This window comes from Oryctolagus cuniculus, chromosome 2 (genome assembly GCF_964237555.1).
Source record: "Oryctolagus cuniculus chromosome 2, mOryCun1.1, whole genome shotgun sequence".
Taxonomy (NCBI): Eukaryota; Metazoa; Chordata; class Mammalia; order Lagomorpha; family Leporidae; genus Oryctolagus; species Oryctolagus cuniculus.
The window spans coordinates 43,369,165-43,377,919 of record NC_091433.1 but is presented as its reverse complement, the minus strand read 5'-3'; the positions used below and the strand labels follow the sequence as shown (position 1 = coordinate 43,377,919).

At 44.3% G+C, this 8,755-nt stretch overlaps 1 protein-coding gene across 1 annotated transcript in view; it reads right to left on the bottom strand.

Annotated features, from left to right (window-relative positions):
• XKR6 (XK related 6) overlaps nucleotides 1-8,755 on the bottom strand; it is a 333,364-nt gene that overhangs the window by 283,161 nt on the left and 41,448 nt on the right. The gene's annotated exons all lie outside the window — the stretch shown is intronic.

Here is an 8,755-nt window from a genome sequence, read left to right as displayed (position 1 = left end):
AACTTTTATTTAATGCATATAAATTTCCAAAGTACGACTTCTGGATTACAATGGCTTCCCCCCCATACCGTCCCTCCCACCCACAACCCTCCCCTTTCCCACTCCCTCTCCCCTTCCATTCACATCAAGATTCATTTTCGATTATCTTAATATACAGATCAGCTTAGTATACATTAAGTATGGATTTCAACAGTTTGCTCCCACACAGAAACATAAAGTGAAAAATAATAGATGATTTTTTTAAATGATGATGAAATCAGAGCAGACCTATTGTCATGTTTAATCCCAGTGAGAGTCAAGTTGGGAATTGATAATTTCTTTTTTTTTTTTTTTTTTTTTTACAGAGGATCAGTTTAGTATGCATTAAGTAAGGATTTCAACAGTTTACACACCCATAGAAACACAAAGTGAAATATATTGTTTGAGTACTCGTTATAGCATTAAATCTCAATGTACAGCACATTAAGGATAGAGATCCTACATGAGGAGTAAGTGCACAGTGACTCCTGTTGTTGACTTTACCAATTGACACTCCTGTCTATGGCATCAGTAATCTCCCTATGCTCCAGTCATGAGTTTCCAAGGCTATGGAAGCCCTCTGAGTTCTCCGACTCTTATCTTGTTTAGACAAGGTCATAGTCAAAGTGGAGGTTCTCTCCTCCCTTCAGAGAAAGGTACCTCCTTCTTTGATGACCTGTTCTTTCCACTGGGATCTCACTCGCAGAGATCTTTTGCCAGAGTGTCTTGGCTTTCCATGCCTGAAATACTCTCATGAGCTTTTCAGCCAGCTCCGAATGCCTTTAGGGCTGATTCTGAGGCCAGAGTGCTATTTAGGACATCTGCCATTCTATGAGTCTGCTGAGTATCTCACTTCCCATGTTGGATCACTCTCCCCTTTATTTACTCCATCAGTTAGCGTTAGCAGGTACTAGACTTGTCTATGTGCTCCCTTTGACTCCCAGTCCCTTCACCATGACCAACTGTGAACTGAAACTGATCACCTGGAACAGTGAGATGGCATTGGTACATGCCACCTCGATGGGATTGAATTGGAATCCCCTGGTATGCTTCCAACTCCACCACTTGGGGCAAGTCAGCCTGAGCATGTCCCAAATTATACATCTCTTCGAGGGAAAAATGTTTCTTTAAAGTGAGCACTGCTCATTTTTAATCCAATAATAGTTTTTCAACAATAACACTTCACTATATAGCTTGAATATTTTGAGTGAGGAGCCTATGATTTCACTAAGGATTTAGAGAAGAAGAAAAAAAATACAGATGCACTGTGTAATGAAGTCTCATTTTAAATTAATTTCCAAAGTCAATTAATGCCATGGCCAAAGGGCTTTACGACTACAAGTAAAACCTCCTTTTGTTAAGCATGAGGTCAAACTTATGTTCAAACATGTGCTAAATTTTAATGCTTTATTTAGGAATAATTTTCCTCATAAAAGGTTCAATTCCTTTAAATAGAATCTATCAGAATAGAAATTAACACTGGTCTAAGTTAAAAGAAAAGAAAAAGAGGTCACCCTAAGAATTAGTCTTCTTTGTAGCTTATGGGTAAAATTGTCGAGAGCAAGGAAGACTCAAGCGGGCACTCACTCAGTGCAGGCACCGCTGAGCTCATTTCTAAAGGAGAAACTGCGGAGGGGTGGGGACAACACTGAAGACGACGCGCCCCATCCTGGAGCTTCCTGTGAGTGTGCATCCCAAGGAGGTGGCAGGTGATGGCTCCAGGATCTGGGTCCCTGCCACCGATGCGGGAGACCCAGACTGAGCTCCTGGCTCCTGCCCTAGGCTGTTACAGCTATTTGGGGAATTAGCCAGCACACGGAAGCTTGCTCGCTCGTTTGCTCTCTTGCTCCCTCTCCCAGTCCTCTTGCCTCTCAAACACATTAAATAAGTTTTTTAAGAGAAAACTAACAAAATAAACTATCACAGACCCTAACTTCATTTCTCCAAGCACCCTAAAAATACTCATGAAGCTAGACTACTCTGGCTAAATCCTGCAGCCCAAAGCAGGAGAAAGAACTGTAGTATTTTTGATCCTTTTATGTTTTTGCTCTGTGTCCTGGACTCTGACTCTCTTCTATCACCATACCTTGGCAAGTACCTCAAATACATTAATTGAAGAAACTGAGTAAAGCAACAGAAAGATGGCAGTTCAGGCCACAGGTGAACCGTAAGCCGACCGTAACTTTTATACAAGCCTAGCCTTCTACAGTCACTGCACACTAGCAATTAAATGCGCCCGCAATCACATCTGCCTCCTCTCTAATGCAGTGGCACAACCTTTCCACCTTGCCAGGAGCCTTCTACTGAGACCACCCCTGCTATTTAAACACAGGCAACTCTCTCCCCACGGAAAGCAAAACAAACTGCTCTGGACCCCCACACTTTCTTCTGGTTCTCTCCTCAAACCCATTCACAGAAAACCTCCTATTCTGCACTTCTTCACCTCCTCCTCACTCCTTAATTCATGCATATAAGATGCAAGCAGTAAATTACTGAGACATAAAACTAAAGATGAAAATAATTTATGTATAAAATTATTAGTCAATTAAATACTTTAAAATGCACAAACTGAGAAGTTTATCTGATTCTCTTTCCACTCAGTGCCTTCTCCTACCTCCCCCAGCCCTAATTTTATATCCAGCCCACCTCTCACTTCACTTTTTGCTGTGGCAAGATCAGTCTTCAACCAACTCCAAAACATCTGAAAACAAGCCAGGCACTTGAGCCTAAGTCTTTGCTGGTTTTGTTGTATATAGTAAGAATGCTTTCCCAACCTTTTGATGATTTTTTTTTAAGATTTTATTTATTTGAGAGGCAGAGTTACAGAGAAAGGAAGAGACAGACAGATCTTCCATCCACTGGTTCACTCCAAATGCCCACAACAGATAGCTGAGCCCATCGGATACCAGGAGCCAGGAGCTTCTTCTAGGTGTCCCATGTGGGTGTGGAGGCCCAAGTATGTGGGCCACCTCTTACTGCTTTCCCAGGCCATAGCAGAGAGCTGGATTGAAAGTGGAGCAGACAGGACTCGAACCAGTGCCCATGTGGGATGCCAGTGTCACAGGCCGAGGGCCCCCTTGTGTTGATTTAACTTTTTCTCAGTCATAAAGAACAAATTCAAGTAACATCCCCTCTCTGTAGCTTTTTCTATACTCGCACCCAAAGTAAAACTGCTGCCTTAACTTTGCACAGAGCTTCCTAACAGGAGGCAACAGGCAGGGCTCCACTTCCTCACTGCCTGTCTCCTCAACTGAGCTCAACGACTGGAAGGAAAGTAATCTCTTAGCTGAAGCCCTAGGAACTTCAAAGAGCTGGAAAACTCCTAAAATCATACAGGAACTCTGTGTATCCTAATGTCTTTGGAGAAAAACTCTATAGCAATTCCCAAAAGGGAGGGTGATTCCAAAGAAGTTAAAAAGTACTGCCCCCCAGGGGCCAGCACTGTGGCACAGTGGGTAAAGCCACCACCTTCAGTGCCAGTGTCCCATATGGGCATTGTTCGAGTCCTGGCTGCTCCACTTCTGATCCAGCTCCTTGTTAAATTTAATGCTAATGTGCCTGAGATGGCAGCAACATATGGCCCCAAGTACTTGGACCCCCTGCTACCCCTGTAGGAGATCCGGATGCAGTTCCTGGCTTCTGGCTTTCAGCCTGGCCTAGTCCTGACCATTGCAGCCATTTGGGGAGTGAAGTAGCAGATGGAAGATCGATCTCCATCTCCCTTTCTCTCTTCTCTCTCTCTTCCTCCTCCCTCTCCCTCTGTAGCTCTTCCTAACAAATAAATAAATCTTTAAAAAAAAAAAAAAAACTGTCATCAACATTCTACAAAGTACACAGTGATAAGTAAAAACATCTATTTGGAGGCAAGAAAAAACATGAGTCTTATTCACAGGAGAACCCTAAATAACTTGAACTTCCCACTCCAGGAGGTGGCGTTCCATCACCAGATCACACCTACGCACGGCTCTGGAGGGGGACTGGACTGAGGGGCTTGCTTCCAAAAAGGAGAGTGGAGAAAGGGGAAAAGAGTACCTTGGACTGGCCAAGCTCACCTTAACCAAGTGATGGAGATTAACCTCACCCACACGTCATGTAACGATCACACATCCCTTAATACAACGTGACGCAAAGGGCACTTTACGGCTGGGCTATTTTCCCAAACATCCATAACCATAACTGCAGTCTAATCATGAGGTGAATGACAGGGAGATCCAAATTGGGGGACGTTCGACAAACCACCCGACCAGTCTTTCCCAAAACTAGTAGGTTACGAACCACAAGGACAGACTGAGAAACTGTCACAGTCCAGGGGAGACTACATGACAGTAAGATGCGTGGTGAACTGCACGCTGGGGACCGAGAGAAGACATGAATAGGAAAACGGATGAGGTCCAGCAAAGTCAAGTCAAGCAGTAATGTTTTTATTTTTTTAATATTTATTTATTTACTTGAAAGTCACTACAAAGAGGCAGAGGCAGAGAAAGAGAAAGAGAGAGAGAGAGAGTCTTTCATCTGCTGGTTCACTCCCCAAATGGCTGCAACAGCTGGAGCTGGGCTAAAGCCAGGGGCTTCTTCCAGGTCTCCCACGTGGGTGCAGGGGCCCAAGGACCTGCTGCTTTCCCACGTGCGTTAGCAGGGAGCTGGATTCGAAGTGAAGCAGCCGGGACTCAAACCAGCGCCCATACAGGAAACTGGCACTGCAGGCCAGAGCTTTAAACTGCTGCACCACAGAGCAGACCCTAGCAATGTTAGTTTCTAAGTTTAGACAAATGCCCCAGGGTAACAGAAGACGCTGACCATGGGGAAAACTGGTCAAGGAGTATATGGAAAGTTTCTGTCAACCTAAAATTACTCAAAAGCAAGTTTGATTTTTTTAAGAGTCTTTTTCTCTAGTTACAACCTCTCAGATCACTACTATCCAAACTTGAAAGAATTTAGCAAAGAGACCAACTGCTCGATCTTAAGTTACATTAGACATATTATAAAGGGTGTTAATTCAAACAAAAGCATAAATCTGCTAAGCTCATTATAATTACAAAAATTACACATTACAACTTAGAAGTCAGTGACTGGCATCTATTTCTTGATAATGAAGCTCCCAAAGCACAATCAATGACTTTCCAAATGTGAATCACCCAACTCACTACCACATGGAGCAAGGTAATAGGGCACAGTGAGGAGTAGGGAAAGGCAACCTACTAAGCACTAACTAACAATCAGGTACCAGGACAGGGGGAATGCGGGGACAATGGAAGCAGGCAGCAGAGATATCTATATATCTCTGCAAGATTACAGCAGGAAAGCAGGAAAGTTTTTAACATAAAATTTAGAATGAGGCCAGAGGGATAAACATGAGCCAAGGAGAGAGGAGGAATGAGAGTACAGGCAAATGAGGAACTCCCACAAAGCCTCAAGCAAGAGAACCAGGCAAGTGTCTCAGGACGGCCAGGCGGAAAGGACTAAGCAACGTGCAGCAAGAAGCGAGGCGGCCCAGCTCTCCTGTCTGTGTGTGGGGGCTTGGCCTCAAGGACTCTTAGTTCTCCCCACAATTCTGGAGCAACTAAAAACCTGTGTACTGAAGTCATCACTTGCCATGGAGACGGTGACCAACATAATCCCTCTCCCAAAGCAAATTTACCTCCACACCCTAACATTCGACAACAGCAGGTCTCTACTCCCTCCTCTCTATAAAATGCATAGATACCGAAACCTCACACAGTCACCGTAATGCTTTAAGTTTCACACTTACATTCAAAGGAATCAATGGCACAAATATATGTAGAAGTGAATCACAGTGGGAGGGAGGAATTACAAGAACACTAATCCCTCTCTTCTGCACACAAGCTGAAAACACAGAATGAACCTCTCAGCCTCACCTTTCTTACAGAAGCCTGATGGCATACAGTGGAACGGATGGTTAAAAGCACAAGCTACGGGGCCAGCGTTGTGGCGCAGCATGTTAAACCACCGCCTACAGTGCTGGCATCCTATATGGGTGCCGGTTCCAGTCCCCACCGCTCCACAAGTCCCCAGCCCCAGCCACTGCAGTCATCTAGGGAGTGAACCAGCAGATGGAAGAGTGTCTCTGTGTGTGTAATTCTCACTTTAAAATAAATAAATACATCTTTAAAAAAGAAAACAAACAAAAAAGTATGGGCTGTGAGGCCACTGCATATTCTGAAACCCAGCTCTACCACTAAGCAATGGTACGACACTGGGCAAATTACTGGGGCCTCAGTTTCTCGTTTAGGAAAGTGGACATAACAGCAGCTCCTGCAGGGATTTAGTCTGACATTCAGGTTAGGTGCTATACATCAGCTATCTTCAATGTGCACTGCATGCACGTGTTACCACAGGTGTGCCCAATTCTCTGTCATCATTGACTAGGGACCCTCCCTCTGCCCCACCAGAAAGCACATCGGAGGAACAAATCTCATCTTCAGTCTACCTGATCAACTGTATATGATATAAGTATCATTCTCAAAATTTAGCATACTGCTAATAAGACATTCTGGACAACCCGCCGGTAACAACTACATTTCAGTGTGTTACAACACCTGAGAAGAACATGGATTTAGAGCTCACTTCTTGCTAACAAATGCAGCCATGGCTTTGACTGGTTACCAAGTGGCCTTGTGCTGTCAGAGACACTGGACCCATCTCATTTCCTGGCCCAGCAGAATCAGTATCAACCAGGGGCTTGTGCGAAATGCAAATCCTCAGGCCTCACCCCCAGCCCACTAATCAAACGGTCTTCACAATCCCCTCCACACACACACACACACACACACACACACACACACGGTGATGCTGGTGCACACAAATTGTGAACCACTGACAGAGAACCAATAAGTCAACAATGGTAACACCTGTTTCTTCCCCTTGACTGTCTTAGAAATGGCTGTGTGACAAGCTTAACCAAGGAGGGGCAGCATCTGGAAATTCTGTTTACTCTTAAAAAAGACATAAAGGAGGAATCTTATCTCTCCTGGCCTTCAGATGCTGTGGACTGCTGATCTGATGCTTAGAACCGTTGTAGCTGACTCACAACCCGGGGAGGACAAGCCAAACGCACATCGGCCACACTGGGTCCTCACTGTGACCGTGGCCATGGAATAACGAGAGCCCTGGCCATCTGAGATAACAGCATGTTTCAGCAATGGAAAGACACATCATTACTTTATGAATCATCAAGAGAAAAGGCTGCTGACCTAACTGACATGCCTTTTACTTAAATGTACCACACACCTCAATTTCAGTAATGTTCAAATACGAAAAGGTTTATCTCAGAATTGAAAAAAGTAAATTCTCATTTTTTAAGCCAGATGAAAAGGAGCTTTCTGTTTTTGCTGCTACAAACATCATAATTGATTTTTCAAAAGGGTATTATGTTCAATTCTGGTTATTCAGTAAGATAGGCAATACAAAAAGATGGACAAAAATAATGGTGGGGAATCTTGAAATACAAAGAGAAAGCAAAATATTTAGATGGAGAAAATAAAATTTAGAAGGAGACACCATAACTGTCTTCAAATATCCAAAAAAAATCTAGAAAATGGAAAAAGACTGTAGAGCTCTGGATAAAGCTAAGAAAGGCAGGTTTTATCACAAGAATGAAATCTAATGTAAAGTGTTCCATTTAAAAATGGTTTACAGCAACAGAACAATCATTACAAAAACTAAGGTGTGCTTCCTGCACTGGGTAGGAGGGCGGATCAGATTAACCCCAAGGACCCTTCCAATTTCATATTCTAAAATGTTATGCCGAGATTAGAAAACAGCAAAGGGAAGGAGACTCATTAAAACCTTCAATCCGGGGCTGGCGCTGTGGTGCAACGGGTTAACGCCCTGACCTGAAGCACCGGCATCCCATACGGGCGCTGGTGCTAGTCCCGCCTGTTCCTCTTCCAATCCAGCTCTCTGCTGTGGCCTGGGAAAGCAGTGGAAGATGGTCCAAGTCCTTGGGCCCCAGCAGCCACACGGGAGACCCGGAAGAAGCTCCTGGCTCCTGGCTTTGGATGGGCACAGCTCCGGCAGTTGCGGCCAACTGGGGAGTGAACCATCAGATGGAAGCCCTTTCTCTCTCTTTGCCTCTCCTCTCTGAAACTATGACTTTCAAATAAATAATAAATAAATAAATAAATAAATATTAAAAAAAAAAACCTTCAATCAGGGGCCAGCATTGTGGCAGAGCGGGTTAAGCCACTGCCTGTGCCGTTGGCATCTCATACAAGAGTCCCGGCTGCTCCACTTCCCATCCAGCTCCCTACTATAGGCCTGGGAAAGCAATGGAGCAATGGAAGATGGCCCAAGTCCTTGGGTCCCTGCACCTATGTGGAAGACCAGGATTGAGTTCCTGGATCTTGGCTTCAGCCTGACCAGCCCAGGTTGCCACAGTCATTTGGGGAGAGAACCACTGGATGGAAGATCTCTCTCTGTCTCTCCCTCGAACTCTGCCTTTCAAATAAAATTAAAAAAAAAAAATCAATCCGATCAAAACTGCAAATAGGACCCCATCCAGTCAAAGTACCTAAGGGAAATTCAATTCAAGAAATCAAGGATATGAAACGGAATTCAAGAAAAAGCTATTGTTATGAACAGATACTCCCCTTGCCTCCAATCTAAATGCCTCTGGCTGGAGTTTAAAGTTATCTTCCCACACCACTTACACTGGCAAATTTCCCAATCCTTAAAGAGGGTACTTGGTGTCCAAATCACAGAGCCACCCATATCCTCC